We start from the raw sequence: 21105 nt of genomic DNA, 5'->3' as shown, positions 1-21105 counted from the left end.
ACTCTACTCTAAATAACACATGTTTCGCTGTGCAGATATATTTTCCCTGCACAACCCACTTTCCCAAACAAAATTGCATGTCTCGCTGCCCTATGTAAACTCCACCCTCCCAAGCATACCTCCCTCCACACGTCCTCAGACAAAGACATCTGTATTCCTCCCTCAGCCCCCACTACAGCCTCTCACACCTCTCTACGTTCCCACGGTTAACAATGAGGGCCATTCAGAGTCCAGTGCCCCCTGCAGAACACCTGCTTTCCCAGTATAACCATCTGTATCCTCGTAGCTATCCGTACGGCTGTATGTCGACCCTGCTTTTCAAACAATCTCTTATACTTGTCAAGCTGTCATACATGTATACATTGGAATAGAAACCAGCGCTTTCCCTAAACAGCTTCTGCGTTTCACACCTGCTTACGTTCTCACGACTAACACTTCACAGCCCACTGCAGAGCACTGACGTTACCAAACACAAACCCCTGTAATCACAAGCCCTGGATCAACATCTTGCGTTCTCTGGATGTGCAAACGGAGTTTTCACACCCCTACTTTACAAACGCTGCCACTGGTACTGAACAACTCTGCCTCATCATTCCGCCCTCACTGTAGCGCTCCCCATTATTCAAATAACGGCCATGAGTTCACTCGCAGACCTCGCTTTGCCAAACTAACACAGGCTGTCAATTCCCCATGCTACCACCACAACCCTATCCCGGAGACCTTAAATTGTCCCCGAAAATATATGGGTAGCTCACCCGTCCTGTCTTTTCCTTTTGTATTCCGTTATTTAATTTTGAAATAATGATGGAAAAGCAAAATTTAAAGTTCTGCAATGCAAATAAAAACGTAGGTCTGAATAAACAACTTGCACCTGTATGGTTTAGTATAGTATCTGTTACACGTTCTGCCAGAAGACACCCTGCAGCGCTCAGTCTCCCAGCACAACCTCTTCTTATAGACACAGCCCATTGTATCCAAATAACCTCACAACACACACCTGTTTTCGTTGTTACAGGTTCTATTTTGTCTGTTCACGTATTTTCCCCAGCCACATTATCACCCCATCCACCTTTCCGACAACATCTGGAATTATCTACATAGCGGGCGATCTTCCACTCTGCCCCCGCACATAATAGCGAAAGCAATGAGACCAGGGTCTATTCAGCTCAGAATATGCACACAGAAACAGTTGCAAAGTTTGGAAACACAAAGATCACAGTTTATTGGAACACAGAAATCTGGGGCAGTCTCAGCAACATCAGGAATGAGATTATAATCCAAGGGGTGACCCGTGCCCTGTTTGCCTCTTGCAAAGAGTGGCCATCCGCTTCTGGTTTCCATGACTGCCAGTTGGTCTTTCTCTGGACCACTGACTTCAGGTGACAGTCTCGGCTGACCCTAGGGGGAGTCAGTGGCTGTGGACCGGCTTTTGCTCGAGTGCAGCCCTTCCAGAGCCGCTTATGGGCGCAACCACAGCATCAAAGTTCTCCTCTCCGGCTAGGACCGTCCCACCACTCCGCCTGCAACAGTAAAAAGATCTTAGCACATACATATACAATCATATTAGTGAAACATTACATATTACACGAGTACCATTGATATTCCAAATTACACTACAGGACCTGAAACGGCAAAGTTATTCCCAAATGTACACTTCTGGTCCTGAAACGGAAAAGTTATTAATCACCATGCACGCATTGCATTATAACAATCCCACATCCTAAAACACAATAGAACCCCATTAGGCACCTAACAGCCCCTGGGTCAATACCTCCACCTATACCCTCTGCAGTCACCATGTACGCGTTGCATTATAACAATCCCACATCATAAAACACAATAGAACCCCATTAGGCACCTAACAGCCCCTGGGTCAATACCTCCACCTATACCCTCTGCAGGTGCTACTAAAGGGAGAGGGAGGGTGGGACTTCAAGTCGGGGGGGGGGGGGCTGCAGAAAAAAAAGTGGATGAGCAACTGCAGCCCCGGCCTCGTGACTGCTCCCCGGGCCTGAGGCCAGATGTGTCGGACCCAGGGATGCCCACTTCCTCCTCCAGGTGGGAGGAGGTTGGGTGTCCCCTGGAGGGGTGTCCAGAGAGGTAGCTCGCTATGTAGGCTGTCCTCTAGCGCCCCCTCTGGGGACTGGCCAGCCTCTTAGTGAGCGCTTTAAGACTACACTCAACCAGTTACACGTTTTACAAATGCTGCATTAGATAAGTCTAGACTGTCCCCAAAACAGGCACATTTCTAGGGTTGGGCAAACCGGGCAATGGCCCTGCGCACTACAGACAGCCTGTTAAATATCCCATCTGGCAGTGCAAGATACCATCACATTTAACATCATTTAGTACTACACTTAGGCAGGGGACAAAAGCCTGCCCTGCCCTTGTCTATCTACCTCATATGGTGCAGCAAATGGCGTAATACTCTGCTGAGAGTTTTAAAAAAAAATCCTACCACCCAAATTAGCATCTCTTTGTGAAAGAAATCAATCTTATACGGTGTCATCATTTCTGCATAGGGTTGTCTTACCAGAATGGAGAGTTGGGCTTTTATGGCGGACCTTAAGGGCTGCTTTATTATTAGAATTTAAATCATGCACTATCACACTGACAAGAATGTAACCTGAATACACAACCAACATGTGTTTCAACCTACAAGGTCTTTTTCCAGGTGTTTTATAGAGATTGACTGGATCCTTGCAACCAAGGGGGGTCAGAAGCGAGCAGTTAACTCATCCGCATATAGTTACATATCAGATTTGCAGCGCAGATCTTGGAAACTGTACCTGGTTACTTTTTGTTCTAAAGGTGTCTGCAATTTGATCCTGTCAATCTCTATAAAACGCCTGGAAAAAGACCTTGTAAGTCGAAATACGCGTCGGCTGTGTGTTCGGATTAATTTCTTGTCAATTAGCGCAGTGTGATAGTGCATGATTCAAATTCTAAAAAACACACACAAGGTTTCTTGAATAAACAATTATTAATTTATCAGTCAGTTAGAATAAGCCTTCTCCAGAAAGGAGCAATATAAAACCAAAAAACAAAAACACTTCAAAACTACACACTCTTACTTTCTAAATCAGTAAAGACCCTTTTGGGATGGCCGACAGTCATAACCTACACCCTCAGGTGACTTCAATAGCTAGGGTACTGGGGACATTAATATCTTATTGTTTGCATTCAGAATATTTTTAGAACTTGGTCAAAGGAAAAGGTTATTAGAAAAAACAAGAGACCACACATATTCTTAAGCAGGCAAATACTTTTGGATCCCCTCGGTAGAGTCATTCAGTATAACAGGTTAAGCCAAAGTCAATGGGAAAAAGTTTATACGAGCTGAAGCACCTTTGGTAGGCAAGTAGAAACGTCTTGGCACAATGTTTTTGAAGTCTGTGAAGAAAACAAGAATCGATCCTTCTAGAACAGCCTCCCTGACACTCTTAAACTTGAGGAGAACCATCTCCGGTTCCGGAAGCACCTCAAGACCGTCCTCTTTTCTTCTGCCTTCGTGCCCCCTCTGCCCTGCTGATCTGTTCTCTCTTGGCACCGTGCACCTGGCCACCCTCTGTCCTCTGGGCCCAGGTAGCTGCTCACCCTGCCACCCTCCCGCACTGCCTCCGGGCCACCCCTTGAACTGGGGTCTGTTTCTGTACCCATACAGCCCCCCCTTTTTCTCCCTGCACTTATCAGACCTACCCTGTCTGCTGCCTTAAACCTAGCACTGGCAAATTGCTGGCTGCACTACCACTGTTTGTTGCCTTTATTATTTATTTATTGTTATTTATCTGTTTCTCCTCTGCTTCGCACTTTCCACTTCTCCCTTCCATGCACTTTTCCCCTCCCCTTCTCCCATGCACTTGCGCGTTCTCAATGTCACTGGGTCTAGTAAGATCACTGTTTTGTTCTCTCCTGTTCCCCTCCTTTGCCTTGTCACGCTCTGAAACACTTGTGTACGAGCGCGATAGAAATAAATCAATATCAATGTAGTGCCACAAGCTGTTTAGGCTTGTGAGTAGTAGAAGATGCGAGCAACCCTACAATAAGAGGTACGTTCTCTCAGACTTTACAGTACCTTTGGATTGAAGAAAAAGTGCAGCAGATGACTTCTGTTCCTGTGCAGCTCTGCAGATCTCACTGTTCCTGGGCCTCCGTCGTGGGGACAAGAGGGAGGACTTCTAGGGACTCCTGCACTGCAATGGGGCGGTCACCGCTCGCAACCGGCAATCTTCAAACAAGTGGCACTTAAGTGTTTCAGCTCCTCGTGACTACTGCAAATAGCAACACCGCGGTTTCTGTCTGTCGAGATGGACTTTCCTTGCTTATGGGGTCCGTCACTCTGTTGAGGGGGCTCAGGCTCGGTCAGTCCTGCTTCCTGGGATTCCGGAGGATCTTCCTGGAGCTCTTGGCCAACTTAAAAGCAACGCACATAATCTGGTGTTCCTCTCCTTGGCGTTTCAGTTTCCAGCAGCAACTCTGTGGAAATGCAACCAGCTCTTAGAGAATGTCCAGTTGGCTTACTTCGGAGTTCATTGGTCCCACCAACTCAAAGGGAGAAGTCATCCTTGCAGGGGCTTCTCTGTCGATACGAATTTGGAGTTTCAGCACAGCAGCAGGGCTTCACTGGGCAAACCAGAGTGCATTTGGGTCTCCTAGGAGACTAAACACAGGGAGTTTCGGGCACCTCCCTCACTTCCTCCCCCCACCAGACACCCTGGAGCCAGAGGCGGGCTTCACGCGTGAATCCCGCCAATGGCAAAGCGAACAAAGTGACGAAACCTGGTTTGGCACGCAAATCTAAAGAAGGACCTTTCCACAAATAAATGGCGAAAAAAAAAGACCGGGGCCGGTTTGACAAAAATGGCACCCCTGGGTGCTTTGCTGCAGCTGCGAACGCAGCCCGCGGTATATGCACACTTAGTTAAAAGTAAACCACTGCCACCAGCCATTCAGTGAGGAAGGGGTAACATAACATTGTTACTTGAGAATCTAGGCAAAGGGGATACTAAGTAAACCCTCCAGCACCCTATGGTAAGATAGGGTATGCTGGATCTAAAAAGGTACAAATGTAAGTAAAGTCAATTTCATTTTACTGCTCTGGGAAACAGTAGTTTATCCCAGAGAAGGTATTTAAACCTTTGGGAAATCTGCAATACTTCCCTGTGCCACAGCACTGAAGGTGCTGTGTGATACAATGTAAAAGATGTCTATGGAGTTTGTCATGCTCCACAAACAAAAGAAACAGTGTTAAAAAATTACATTAAAATAGATGAGAGAGTGGGAAAAAGGCTCTCACTCTCTCCAGGTTAAAAAAATAAAGTCCTCAAAATCCAGCAAAATTGCTGGGGGTCTCTAGTTGGAGGGAATTGTCACATGTCTGAGAATTCTCCCTAACATCTGGGAACAACTTTAAGAACAAATACAATGTCAATGTTTGAGAGCCTAAACAAAGGTCAATGCTAATCTAAAAAAGTATGTGTGCTCAGAAATGAAAGACGCAATGTCAATGGTGATTACACTACCAACAATAACAATCTGCTGTCGGTCTACCACACCATATAGGCATGGATGAATTCCACCTTCTTTGCCTCAACAGCGACAAGACAAAACTGCTCATGGTATGCTCCCAAATATCACTCAACAAGGTCAACCTTGTAAGTTATTCTTATCCGGCACACACCCAAGTCAATCCCTAGCATTTAATGGACAACTGAAATCCTTATTTATTTTTGTCTAGAAGTTCTTTATTCTGAATGATACACCATTCATATCACGCACCTCTCCTGGAATCCCCTCCGCCCCCCAGTCACACTGAACCAGGAATCAGGCTGGTTTGCAAAGTTAAAATATTTATTTATTTATTTACAATTTAATACCACTATATTTTAATGGGTACACAATAATCACCAATGGGGTGATCGAACACAGAATAATCTCTTTAATACACACAGAGTAATAGTGAGCAAAACAATTCAGCATAGAAATGATACTTTTGTGTGTGTGTGTTCAGATCAAATAGCACTGTGGTTAAAGGTTCCCCCTGCACACCCCTCAACCTCTAATAGGCAATCTAAGGAGATAGGAGAGAACAGGTTTTCAGGAGTGGCAGAATTCACACAGAATATCAATCCCACTCTCCCCCAGCAAACCCAAGCAAAAAACAGAATTGCCTGTCAAACTGTCAGTATGGCTTTTAAAGTTATCCTTAGAATAGACTGGGCAAAAACACTAAATATGATCTAAATTGCTGAAATTGTTATAAATTCTTATGGGAGCCGCTTTGGATAGTTGCACACACACAAGCAATGAATTAATACCAAGAAACAATTTGAAATCTTAAAATTCAAGTCCGAAGCAATCAAAAGCTGTTTTACACATGTCAGAATTTCCCAAAAATGAAATTTGTGGCAAACTTTTCACTGCGCGATCATTTCGATAATAGGAGAACTGTATGGATTTGGGATGCAGTTTTAAATGTGATTTAAAGCTGTTGATGTTAGCTGCAAGCAGAAGTTGAAATTTTGTTTCTACCACAAAAACGGGGGAAGTTATGGATGTTTTAGTGGAGGCAGTTTTTTCGGGATCGGCGCAAGAATGGAAAACAGGAATGCACTTTTAAAATGACAAATTGATTTCTTACACTAGAGGACGACTATGAAAAAAACTAATACCACACAGGGACACAGCCACTTAATCAGAATGACTGCCTGCTAAGGACTCGCCTTCTTCAGATGGGAAAAGATCAGCGCAAAGATAGTTTTAGCAATACTATTACAGGAGGAAGATAGAATGGTTTGGAAAGAGTTCAGATAATTCAAAAGTACTCCTAACAATACAGGTTCTGAATACAAGATAGGATGGGGTGAATATAGGGATACAGACTATGTAAAATACATATGCAAGTGACACAATTCTTTCTATAGATACTCATTGGATATGTTTTTAAATGGAACCGTCAATTCTGGTCAGGGGATAGGATCTGGTTGTAGAATTTGAGGCATAGCTGAAAATGGTTCAGCTATGCAATTCTGCTTTCCCAAGTTTATGGAGTCTGTAGCAATGAAGCTGTAGAGTTCAGCAGCAGGGTGCTCCGCCAGTATCAGGATAGTGAGTGAATCTGTCTGTCTTTTTGAGTGGTGAGCTGTCTCTATTTATGCTATGATAAGGGGGTGTGTGTGCTGTTTTATCCTGACAGGTGATTGGGTCTGAGTCTCCTCTCTGCCTTGATAGGAGAGCAACAGTGTGTCACCTTTATGGTGTGATTTTATGAGGCAGAGAATCCACCCCTAGCCCCTTGAACACAATCTACTTTTGGCACCATACATATTTACACATGTGCAACCTCTATAACAATCATATATACCGATTACATATTTTATATAGCAGCTATCCCTCAAAACCCCGTAGCTGTGGGATCTTGTCTCGGCTTTTCACAGAATTTTGCCCCTTTCATCAGGAACACAATGTCCAATATATAAGCACATTTCTACAGGTGTGCGCGTTTAACATGGGCATAAGTGTATAAAGTTTCAGACTTCTAGTGAAAATACATTTTGTGTAAAATCACATTTTCTGCCATTTCTTTCCAGAACCTGTCACACGATTTTGCCGCCTCTTGAAACGTGCAGCCAAAATTTAGATTCACAAATCTGTTATTCTTATATTTTGTACAATTTTCACTGGAAAATTGTAAGTCTTTTAAGAAAATGTTCTTTGTGAAGGTTCAGCCACAGATGGTTGTTTTAGCTCCACCCCTTGGTCTGTCGCTGGAATCCAGAAGCAGTCTCCTCCCTGTTTTCTCTTGGTAGAGGCCATTTACGACGGTCCTCACACCCTGCATTTCCTTAGCAGCAGCTGTCCATTGTTCCCTTTTGCCTCTGTAGATCAAGTTCTTTCCAAACCCTATAATTACCGCTTGGGTGTGATTTCCTGGTGGGGGAAAAGACCATCCTTCTGTGGAGAAACCTGATATTCCAGTTTGGTAGCTTTTAGCCACGCTTGATTTAATAGTTAATTCTGTTGCATTTTGCCTTAGTTTAAAACAAACTTGTGATTTCAAAATAGCAGCTAGAATTCTGATTCAAGATTTTAAACCATGGAATCAAAACAATTACAACATAGATTACTCTACAGGCCTCTTAGATTGCAAACGATTTCAGTTGATCCATGTTTAAAGTTTAATCAGGCAGGCTCTTAACAGCTGTCATCTTAGCAGTCCACTGCTGCACAGAGATTTTTTTAAATCCACAGACAGGCCACTTTTGCTGTGGAAATACCTTTATGCTTTCAGCTTTTCAGGGACTTGCAAGTTCACAATGATTTCTTAACCTAAGTGAATTGGAGCACCCAGCAAGAATTTTGGATGTTTGAAGTTGTTTTGTACCGGCATTCTGCAGTCTCAGCAACAAAGAAAAAAAGATTTAAGGCAAGATTTTGGGGTTTCATTTAGCAACACTGCTTTTTCCTTCTGTACTCCATATTTACGTGTTGTGGAGCCCAGTGACATATTCCAGTAGTGAGATCTCTGTTCCACCACTGACAGCATGCATGGCAGATTGGGCAGCCATCTTTTTGTGCTTTGCAAAGCGCGATTTTCAGAGATTTTGGCGCACACAAGGGTTTTGCGGTCATTTTGCTTTTTCTGGCCCCATCATAACACAGTGCTGCAGCATATCAGAGCAGAAGTGGGTTAAAACATCTCACAACCTGTCATACAAGTAATTCACCATAGAGGGCAACACCATCCAAGTGTCCAGCAATGTCAAGACTTTAGGCGTATACCTTGATGAGACCCTATCCTCTTCTAGGCAGGTCAATGCGATTGCCTCTTCCACGGCACACACCTCTCGACCCATCAATGCATGCAGACCCTTCCTGTTCCCCAACAACTGCATCACTATTGCAAGAGTGCTTATTGGCTCTAGACTGGATTATTGCAATGTCCTATTTACAGTCACATCCTTACTCAACATTAACAAACTGCAAATTAAACAAAACAATGCCCTCAGGGGTGCTCTCAACATCCCAAAGCTAGAACACATTTCTGCAGCAAGAAGAAAAGTACACTGACTCCCAATTTGTGAGTGCGTCATGTTAAAAACTTTAGCAATAATGCACAAATGCCTCTCCAAATCGGCACTAATGTACCTCTCACAAAAACTCTCCAAAGCCAAAACTTCTAGGCGCACATGTTCTCTTCATTCTCTCCAACTCACCATCCCACGCTTCAGATGCAAGATAGCTGGGGGCTGGGTCCAGTTTCCCGGCCATAACATCCAAGGACTGGAATGCCTTGCCTTTGACATTAAGATCTGACCAATCATACCGTGTGTACTGGAAACAACTTAAAACTTTACTCTTTTCATTGAACGCTTCTCTGGTATGATCTCTTTGACTCTACCTGCATTTGTTCCCTTTCATTGATTGTATCTATTTGTACTGAACTGGAGTTCCCAGCCCTTTTAAGATGATGTAGCAATACCCTTGAGATGGATGGTGGATGCAGAAATTATTCAAACATCAATAATAGAAACGACTCAGGTAGTTGGCAAAAGGATAACTGTTTTAATATCAATTATCTAAAATGGAGTACAACGGACATCATCGGACATCCGCTTGATCTTCTCACTCAATGCATTTCATAAAAAAAGCTTCTTTATATAACGTTAACCCATGTACTACTAATATCATCTTATATGGCAAACTACAAGAACCTAGTGTCAAGTGTCATAGGGTCCAACAGGATCATCTAAGTATATAATCCATACTTGTCCACAGTGGAATGTAGTGATTCTCCTTCCTCATATGAGGTGGGGCAACTAAGCCCTCCCCTTAACTAGGTCACTATGAACATCACTAAATACACAACGTCCCATTGGCTATACAGCTATAGGACCTTTAATCGTGCGGTCCTCTACTATTGGTTGGCTTCTAACCTCAGTCAGTACCTTCCCACCTACGTATAGCAGCACACAGGCTGGGCGTCCAGGTGCTGGTGAGCTCGTCTTAACCATAGCTTCCCACCAATGGACATATCCATCCATCATCACCTCAGTGTTCTGCTGTCAATTAGGACTTTGAACTTGTCCTTGGAAATGTTTCTTGCTCTGGAGAATTCAGGGGAGTGAAGGCATGCTCTGCCCTCACGCGTAGGTGTGACCATCATGCTCGTCCAACTTCTCCCCACGTGACTGAAGACCACAAAATCGAGCTTCTAGTGTATTAAAATACTATTTTCCTAATAGACCTCTGACGTCTTTCTTGTTTTTATCCACTCCTCCTGAACAGGAGCTTCATTCTTTCACACAATTTGTATCCAATGTTAGCTCACCCCAGCCTGATAAAGCCTTGGCTTCTTGGCTCATCCAGCCTTCCCTTTCTGAGATTTGCTTGTAATTCACTTGTTTTCTAACTGTGACATACTGGAAAAGCGGCCTTACTTCTTTTGCTCAGCTCTGCTATTGCTCGTAGGAGAAACATCCATTCTTTACTGACTCCAATATATTCATATATACATGTTGACCCACGCCACAATCTATTCACTATAAAGGTAGCCTCAAGCATACTTTGTCTGCTTGCGTTTCTTTGCATATGTATACTTGTAAAACAGCTTAATATCTTCATCTATCTCATAGCATAAGCTTCTTCATCTTGATCTCAAAATTTCTTCGATCTCTGATACCTTCTTAATGCCTTATAGAATTGCCTGTATTCTATCGCTCTGCATCTCTTCTATGCAAGTCAGTCTTGCTTTGTGTGATGTAACCATTCATCTTCGCCATTCATTTGTCCTGTTTATTCTGGAATTTCATTCAAATGGCCATCATATTGTCTCATATGCAGGAATGGACTTCTCAATGGGAACCTTGCTTCCCAGATTCTCTGAGGTATCAGTATTTTCATTGGTACTGCACATGTGTCACGCTCTGGCTCCCAACATATAGGTACTATGGGCGAGGTGATTGAGGTGGGGGTACTTGACTCCTCCTCTAGACTCCCCCCCTCTGGGCGATGACCACTCTCCCAACATTCTTCACATCTAGACATCCTTGTCTAAAGAAATGCTTCTTAGGGAACCATATCTTTATCACTCCTTTACGCATCCAGCTGATTTCACATGCTCATCCTTGTTCCAAGTAGCAAGCATGCACTGTCAACTTGGACTGCAATCGATCCATCTTCCCACATACCTCTTATGGTTCTTTGGATACAGGAATTTCATTCCCTCAGGTGCATGGATACTGACCTTCACAAAGTCTCTGATATCTTCATCTGTCAGATCTCTGACCTTCCATCCTGATTCAACATTGATCATGATTTTCATCCCTATAGCTTTCATTGTTGTCTTCTTGCACTGTGTGAATATTATCTTGATCACACAGAATCCCAGCAACACTAACCTGATCAGAGCTCCATCCATTGTGGAACCGAAGAAAAAAGTGATCCAAACCAGCTGTCATCAGCAATGTCTTCTACTTTGTCTATCATCTGGACCTGTAGCTTCCTTAGCATCTCTATGGTCTGTCAAGGTTCCGTTTTCGTCATCGTGAGAAGGTATGAATGTTCAACATAATTTTCTGATTTTTGCACGAACACCTCCATCCATAGCTGTGATCATGTTCAGGACATATCTTTTCTGAAGAGTCATCAGTCGTATGGCTCTCAGCTCTTCTCTGATGGCATTGAATCCCTTTATGGTTGTGTTGATCGTTTGTAGCAATTCCCACCTGGTAATCTGCAGCCATTTGGTTTTGCTCCAACCTGGATACTCGGCATGAAGATCAATGTGAATACTGACAAAGTCTGGCTGAGCAGTCCTATGTTCATATACAGGATAGAGTCGAAAGCTTCTATTGACTTGGCAGAGAAATAGTTCTCCCTCTTCATTCGATTAATCAACTCCACAGATCTCTTCTTCCTCAAGTGAGCATCTGCTTTCGGGAAACTGTCAAGGTTCAAATCACTTTTAGGAATCACCAACGCAGGAACATGAAAATTCACCAAGGTGCATATACCTCCCTAGTCTTTGGGCAGCTTCATATATGTGTTGGATCCACAAGCCCAATAATGATCCATGATTACTGCTGTCCCAATTATCATTCCTAGTACATCAAAGATACAACCACAGTTCTTATTCTCTCTGACGTTTCTTGTGCAATTGTTTCCGAAGCACAGCTTTGAACTTTTCAAAGGCACTATCTGGAAGTGTCCTCCTCTGTCTTCGACCCAGGTCAGTAGTTTAGCAAGTCTCTGCTCTAATGGCTTGCATCCATTCTATACTATGTCAATGGTTTGCTTGGAATGACCAATGACTACCCAGGCTCTGCAGATAACCACTCCTTCTTCCCAGCCATCTGGTGATAGAACGGATCCCCAAATCTGCATCTGGGCTCTGTTTTTCCATCTATGAATTTCTTCTGTAGATTTTCCTGCAACACTCAAGTTTTCTGTTTGCTTCTCGTCTGATTTCAGCTCCTTTCACTCCAGGCTTTTCGTATCTGATCACAAGATTCTTAGGCTGCACCTTATTTCTTGTTTTTGTATCCTGCATGTAATCATCTTGATCTGGATTGTCCATTCAGTTGCCCAATTGAGGTAGGCATCTCAGCCCGTGAACTGGCCTCTAGTTCTGCAGTGCTATGTGTGACAGACAATGTTCTGTCTGAACGTGTCATGCCTGCGCCATGGGCGCATCCATTTACGCTCAATATGGACTATTTGTTTATCATTTATTTACAACAGACTCTTGGATCCATCTATATTTACTTTGGGAATTTTATTTCCCATTTGCGAGACTTTGGTGCCTTATTATTTTTGCCAACAAACTACGCATACCATAATGCACTTGGCTACAAGCATCGATTCCTGGCTGTTCCTATTGGTCATCAGAGGAACTACACCCCCCAGAAGCCCTAGGGATTTGCTCTGCTTCCACCAGCCCAGGAACAGAAAGGGAGGTGGCCGATTGCCTGCAGGTGTGCTTAGCCAGGTGCAACCAATTAGCCTGCCTCTGTGCTGGGCTAGGCAGTATAAAAGGCTGCTGCCTGCAGTGGCTCAGCCTCTTGCATCTGAGAGTCCTTCCTCCACCTTTCGTGTCTTCCTACGGATCTTGTATGCTGTTTACCTTCACTCCTGCTTGGACCCTGCCTTGTTGCTTGCTCCACCCTGCTGCCTCCAGCCATAGCCTTCCAGGCTCCCTGCCTCACTGCCCTGCCCGGCTCTCCACATTGCAGCCGATCACGCTCTGCTGCCTTCCAGCCTCTGCCCTTGCCCTGCCGGGATCTCCACATTGCAGCCGATCACGCTCTGCTGCTTTCCAGCCTCCGCCCTTGCCCTGCCGGGCTCTCCACATTGCAGCCGATCACGCTCTGCTGCCTTCCAGCCTCCGCCCTTGCCCTGCCGGGCTCTCCACATTGCAGCCGATCACGCTCTGCTGCCTTCCAGCCTCCGCCCTTGCCCTACCGGGCTCTCCACATTTGCAACCGATCACGCTCTGCTGCCTTCCAGCCTCCGCCCTTGCCCTACCGGGCTCTCCACATTTGCAGCCGATCACGCTCTGCTGCCTTCCAGCCTCCGCCCTTGCCCTGCCGGGCTCTCCACATTGCAGCCGATCACGCTCTGCTGCCTTCCAGCCTCCGCCCTTGCCCTGCCGGGCTCTCCACATTGCAGCCGATCACGCTCTGCTGCCTTCCAGCCTCCGCCCTTGCCATGCGGGCTCTCTACATTGCAGCTGATCACGCTCTGCTGCTTTCCAGCCTCAGCCCTTGTCCTCTGGCCTCCCTGCTCTGAAGCCTGCCTCACGCCGGCTGCCTTCAGCCCTTGTCTTCTGGGCTCCCTGCTCTGCAGCCTGCTTCACTCCGGCTGCCTTAGCCCTTGTCCTCTGGGCTCCCTGCTCTGCAGCCTACCTCACTCTGGCTACCTACAGCCCTTGTCCTCTGGGCCTTCCTACTTTGCAGCTTATCACACTCCGCTGCCTACTACCTACCTTTTCCGCTGGGTTCTCGGCCTAGCAGCCCTCTACAGTCCTCTGCTACCTTCTACGTTCAGCGGCCCTGTCCCTCAGGGTTCACTCCTTACTGCCCGGCCCTTATGGGATCCTTGCCGTGCAGTCTGCTTTACTCTGCTGCCCTAAGCCCTTTTCCTCTGGGCTTTCTACCTTACAGTCCTACTCCTGTGGGCTTACTCATTGCTTTCCTGCTCCTCTGAGCTCTCAACCTTGTTCCTTACTGTCCTCTGCTATCCTATTACACGACTTTCCCTTCATTTCCTTCTGCTAGTTTGCTATCACCTCCTTTCCTGGATTTTTCTGTAGTATCTTCTCTTGTACAGTTTGTAGACCCTTTTGTACAGAGCTTGACTGTTGGTTCCCATCAGTCAACCTCTGCCCCTTCCCTTGTCTCGTTTCTACATTACAGACACCCATAGCTGCTGTTCCAAGTCATGAGCAAACAGCGTGGGCCTCTATTATAGCAAACTGTGCAGAAGGCTAGAGTATTTCCAACGTTCGTGGAATACTCTTTTCCTATATCTGCATACACCCCAAGAGGGTATTCATTCTGTATCTTTTCCCTTGCTACTCTTGCCTACTCTTCGTTCTCTTTCCTTTCCGCTGTGTGTGTTCTTATCTGTCCACTTTATTTGGCACAACCACCCAAACCCTTTCTGGGTGTCCTGTGCCACTCTTAATAGAGTGCCATCCCTGACAGAACGCCTATTTCAATAGCTATGAAGATCTTAGACTTCCCCATGCTGTAAGGCAAGAGTACACACACAAAGCATTCCTCCTTCGAGGGTCTCCTTCCCGCTTCCTTCATATGCTGATACCAAATGTCATTCCCCAAATGTGCTATACTGTCCAGGTAATCATTTAGCTCATGATCTTCCTCCCTAGCACTTCTTGAGTCTCTTTCTTTTCTTCCGAGCTTCTTTAACCATCTCATGAAGTATGTCAGCATGGTTTCTTCTTACTGGACCAATCATAGAAACACTCATCAGTGGACTGGGTGTATTTACGTGTGCTTCCTGTGTAGGAGAAAGTTCTAGAAGTTTCATCCTATCCAACTGTCTTTTTCTAGCAACAGCAAATGATGGCCATAGAGAGTCTACTATAACCTCCATGCGTCACCTCACTCCAAAAGGTAGCCATGGTTCATTTATCATAGGAACAGGTGTATTTCTAGAGTAGGAACAATCACATAAGGTCTCGACTGCCTAGTAGTTGCCACATTTGTACCCTTCTATTGCACGGGGGATACACAGGTATCTTTACTTCATGTGTGTCCACATAATAAGCTGTGCGTACTGTAAGTCAGAGTAATACTATTATGAACACAATGCAAGTGAAGATGACACAGAAGTAGGACCGCTTGCAGTAAGAACTTTTTGCATATCGTGGATGTCTCTCATGATCTGCCATTATGAAGTTGCTACTGATGCTGACCCTGTTTACTTTTAAGGAAGGAAAAAATCATCTTTAATGGGGAACATCATGCACTATTTATGGAATCTGCTAAATCGGCTCAAAAGGTTCCTCAATCAGTTTCAACTAGCTGATTTATTTGATGATGAACACAAATTCCCAATGGATGCCACATCATGATGATTTTCTTTCAGCATGAAACAAAAGTTCTCAATCGATAGGCTTTGGATTTTCTTCCTTGAAAGTCTCATTCAATTCTCAGCATTCTCTCAGAGTACCCATTAACTTGAAATATAATATCTCTCAATATTTGATTGAGGACTGCGTTGTTTCTCGAGTCTCTCAGAAAAGTTCTGACATCAGTTTGTCTCCCAAAAAGATGTGGAACTTCTTTTATCAAGTAGTTGAATACCAAACTGACCAGTCTATGTGCATTATCCGGTGACAGGGGCATCTGTGTTTCCCACACTGAACTCATGAAGCTTAGGATCTTGCGGGAAAAGATGAATGTCAGCAGTTCTCCCCACCAGCGCAGGATAAGCGCGCAAGATAAACACAATTGGGCACCACCACAGGCACCACCGTAAAGAAAGTCGGTAAGAAAGGAATCGCGCTACTGCTCACTCTTCCAGTCGTCGAACAGAAACTCTAAATCTGGCATACTCTCCCTTTTCAATCAAGACTTAAGCATGTCCCAGTCCAATGTCAACAAACTCCTTTGGCTCAAGAATAACTATCGTCCCATAACTCCTTTTTTAGTAACTTAAAAGATTGTCCCGAAATAAGCCACAGTCCAATATACTCTTTATCTTTATTCAACAGCTTTTGCGTCCTTCTTCCTCACCCTAGATCTAGTCTGCACGTGCTGTGGTTCTTCCCCGATGCTTGCTTCCGATGGGTGTGGGTGTGCTGAGGATTCTTCAGTATAAATCTATACGTCACCAAAGAATATCCAAGTGCGTCTGCCCTGAACCTTAACTGCAAACGGTGTAGTGTTCTTCACTAAGAAGGGGCCTTTGAAATGAAGCGTGTGCACCTTCTAACAAAGTTTGCGAATTATGACCATATCTCCGGGAAAAAGTTTGGAAATACAAAGCTGATCATCTCCGGTTGTTGTAGCATCTCCTTCTGTGTTTTGCGCTGCCCCACACCCTTGTCGCTTGAGCTGATCTGAAATGACAGAGATACTTGAAGTCATACACGTAAGTTAATCACGTAGCTCCTTTCCTAACAATTCTACTGTTGGCTGGGCATCACTTCTAATATTAGATGGACATGTGAGAAGTGGCCACATTCGCCTCTTTGTCATTCTCTTGTGCAATAAAATGGTGTTCTGAATCTGGCTGATTTCTTAACGCACACAATGCCTGCAATAGGCAATGCACCCATCCCTTCTTCAGGGTCACTTTCAATTCAACTGCTCTCTTTAAGCAAGCTGTTGGCTCTTTCACAAACCTTGTTCGCCTGCTGGTGATATGTCAATGAAAACCTGTGCTTTTAGCAACAAGGTTATGTATCCACAGACTCTTTTTAAACACAAACTAAAGATCATTACCTAATTACAATAATTCCCATATCCTCCATCTTGGAAATACCTTTCATACTAAAAATGTTGCTGCACTGGTGGTGTCTGGGTGTGTATACAGTCCAGTTTTAATCCACATTGAAAAGGGACATACTACTTTAATCATATATCTGTATCAATTACAGACTTGCAGCATGTTGATTTTTATCAATATGCAAATGCTAAAAGAGACCATTAAGTCTTGGAATAGCTCCTCTAATCGTGCGCAAGGTGTGCCCAACAGTAAACCTTTAACAGACGGTACACTTTACTATACAAAATGCAATGTATTCTACTATTATGTGAAACAAACCAATCCTCTGCACTCGCTTGCGGGGAGGTTCTCTCTAGTAACATACGCAGGGTAGTATAGCTATTCCAACACCACCCTTAATAAGGCTACAGGCATCATCGGTTTACCAGTGCTGTCTTGTCGCCACAATGCCTTAGAGGGGTTTAAAGAACACCCTCTCTGCGTCCAAGTCTTTCTTATCTTGGGGCACTACCCTTTAAATCTCACCTCATTAATTTCTAAACAAAAACAATATTTACAACAGTTTAAACGCATTCATCATTACCATCATACTTTCATTCATACTACGCATATCAAATAATATAATCACTTCTATATAGACAACACATTTTTACTTCCTCTTCTGCATTTTGATTTCGACATAAAATAAAATCTGCTCTTTTATTGTGAGCTGCGTATTTTAGCTACCGTAATGGCTACTGGGGGTTGTGGTGCTTCAATGAGCCTGTCCAATAAGACTGCGTATTGCACCAAAGTGCCATCCGCTCTGAGGTAGTCCCTCCTTCTCCAATGTGCTAGCCCTGCGTGCACCATCGATGTCACAGAGGCGGGGTCACTATACACCATTACTTCCTGGTCTGCATAATTCTGAAGCTGTCATGATGCCTACCCCCAGGCATCCGGACCAAGCCCATCAGCCCCGGGAGCAGGCATCTAGACATTTAGTAAAACCTCAGCAGCCCCGGCTAGGGGCTATCAGGGTTCAGTCCTGGCGCCTTAGGCGCCAGGCTCATAGTAGGAATCAGTCCTGGCGCCTAAGGCGCCAGGCTCATAGTCATTACTTACCTCAGGCAGACCATGACTCCAATCCAACATGAAGCCTGAAAGTGACTATTTTTCTACAGGAACTATTTTTTACTCGGGTGTGGTTCTAGGGACTTCTTACCTGGGACTACTTTTGAGGCTATTTAAACCACGCCCGACCAGCAACACATGCTTCGCGTTATTCTGCATCCAGCAGAGTAACACTCACCGTGCCTGCAGCCTGCATCGAGTCTTCTGCCACACCCGCCTCGGATCCAGAGCTCTTAAAACAAAGAGGAAAGAAAGGGACAAGGTTAGAAAACAAACTTATTTCTATTCCACACCTGATTCTGGATCCATCTTGTCTCCGGACCTGTAAAGAACATCATTTCTGCACGCGCCGCACCTCCAGCTGCAGCACTGCGCCATACTCACCAGTCTTCACAGCATCCTTCGGATCGGCGCTGCCTCCATCATTTCTTCGCCGAACTTCGGCACCTAGGAGACAAAAGAAAACCACAAGGTGAGCTGAGGGAACCAACAAATATAATTCTTACCACCATAGACTTACCTGATTTACCACCGGAGGCATCCTTTTGTGACTCTCCATATTTTCACATGCCGCATCTGTAAAGAGAGACAAAACAACATGTTTTCCTCATGCAACATTTACCGGACAGCGCCGGGTAATACAGACTCCTACCTGAGCACCACCAGCTGCCACAAGAGCATCTTTTCACGAGCCAGCTGCAAGACAAGAAAGGAAGGGGGGAACAAGAGTGAACATCGGACATATTGAACTCTATGAACTTAATACTTACTGGTCCTCACCAGGAACCTCAGAGTCAATACTCTCCAGAACTCTCCCGAGCCTTCAAACTAGTAAAGTAACTGGAATCAACGCACCCCTGCAAATCCACGCAGGATGGAGAGCTCATCTTTCAAGAATATAAGGTCAGATTGCTGTGAGGGCATTTCGGAGGTGATTAGTTGGGGGGGACTGTGGGGGTGCCATCACTTCAATCCACAAGTGGCTAAATCCATCTCTCCACTTGCAGAAGAATATTTCTATGGGTTAAGCAGACAAGATTAGGAGGGCAGATCCAGTCAGTCATCGCTGCACTACGCATCACGTGGGTGGAGACCGCAGCTGTCCGGGTCCGACCGACGCCCCTGTGGGAGCCAGGTGAGCGTAAGAGAAGCGCGATAATCGGCGCCACTAATTCTGCAGACTGTGCCGAAAAATGAGACTGTGGTCGTGCACTTATCAGTACTTCAACTCTCCACGGGCCATGTGATTTACCACAGTGGCACCTGTATATCTTTGTTCATCATTTTCATCGATTCTAGAAGAACCGTCAATAAAGAAAATCCCAGCTGCCAATGCATTTTCCTTCACCCATGGGAGCTCATCATAGAACTCCTCATAGTTCGAACAATCATGTGCGTGCTCACCCTCTGCCAGTGGCTCCGATACAAACATGGCAGGATTCACTATTCTGCATCTGACTATTTTAATCGTCGGATTTGATATGACCACCTCATAGGCAGAAGCCCTCTGAGCTGTCAATGTGCCTTTAGGTTCTTCCAACATGGCAAATAATACATACTTGTCAAATAACGTCATAGAGCATCCCTTTATTATACTCAGTCTTTTTAACAGTGACCACAGCGGCTGCCAGAACTGTTCACAATGAGCATGACCCCTTACTACTGGATCCAGAATCCCTTTATTCTATGCAAGGGGTTTGTACCCCACTCTTCATTAGACCATCCCTCCTGTAAATGCCATAAGAGGTTCATTCTAATTTAAATAATGCATTCCTGGTGTTTGTGCCCATTATGCCTTCATCAGTAAAAGAAATCATTGCACTCAATTTGGTCCTTGAATCGTGACCCAATATGTGGACATATGTCTGCCTTAAACATAACAATGATGGCTCAGACATGTCCCACTCCTTTAGAGACTTTGCATTACGTCAGTATAGGGAACTCTGCTTATAACTCCTGTAAAAACCTGAGCATCTATGGCACTTTTCCAAACAATGAATTTTGTTTCCCTCTCATATACATGGGTGTGAGCTGGGTGTTCCCAAACAGCCCTTTGAAATGAGCAGCAATACCCTGGAGATGGATGGGGATGCAGATTTTATTCATACATCAATAATCAAGACGACACAAATAGTTTGGCAAAGTTTGTCTGTTTTAATGTCAAGTATCTAAAACAGGGAGTACAACGAACATCAGCAATCGCGCGATACTCTGACTCTACTTACTTCATAAACAATTGGGCTTTTATACCTAATATTGATCATCACTGATGTTTTGACCTGCGTCATTACCAACGTCATCCTACATGGAAAACTGCAAAAACCTAACAGGAGGTGGAATTGGTTCTAAGTGAATAACTAAGCAGAGGTTCCATACCTCTATACGGTAACGGAGAGAGATAATTGGATAGTTAACATCAGGTAGGGTAACTAAGCCCTCCCCTTAAATTGGCCATTATGAACGTCACTAAATGTACGACATCCCATTGGCTACACAGGCTATAGGACCCCCAACTACGTGGTCCCCTACAATTGGTTGGCTTCTGAACAGACTGAACAACGAGGTACGGGTGAGCTCATCTTAGCACCCGCTTCCCACCAATTAGCATATCATCCATCATCACTTCAATGGTCCATTGTCAATTAGTGATTTGAAGTTGGCCTTGAGTTTGTACTGCGCTCTAAGAATTTTTAGAGTATGGGCACCAGCCCACCTCCATGCGTAGATGTGATCATCTAGCTCGTCCAACTTCCTTCTATCAGGTGAGTGGACACCATGAAATTGAGCTTTTTCGTGTATTTGAATTTATTATTCAATAGTCCTCTGACGTCTTTTGTTTTTGCTTGACTAAAGAACTGTTTTACATCCTTAAGGAACTTGAATTCCCCATCATCGCCCCTGAAATCTGTACCAAGGACAAAACATGGTGCTCTGACATACACGAGGCCCACTCTAACAAAGTGGCCACCCTTCAAAATAAAATATCTAAAAAAAAAAATCCCTTAACCTCCTACC

The sequence above is a fragment of the Ambystoma mexicanum genome, chromosome 7p (assembly GCF_040938575.1).
Source record: "Ambystoma mexicanum isolate Mex_15411 chromosome 7p, UKY_AmexF1_1, whole genome shotgun sequence".
Classification (NCBI taxonomy): domain Eukaryota; kingdom Metazoa; phylum Chordata; class Amphibia; order Caudata; family Ambystomatidae; genus Ambystoma; species Ambystoma mexicanum.
The sequence above is the reverse complement of the archived record's forward strand: the minus strand, read 5'-3'. Positions refer to the sequence as shown.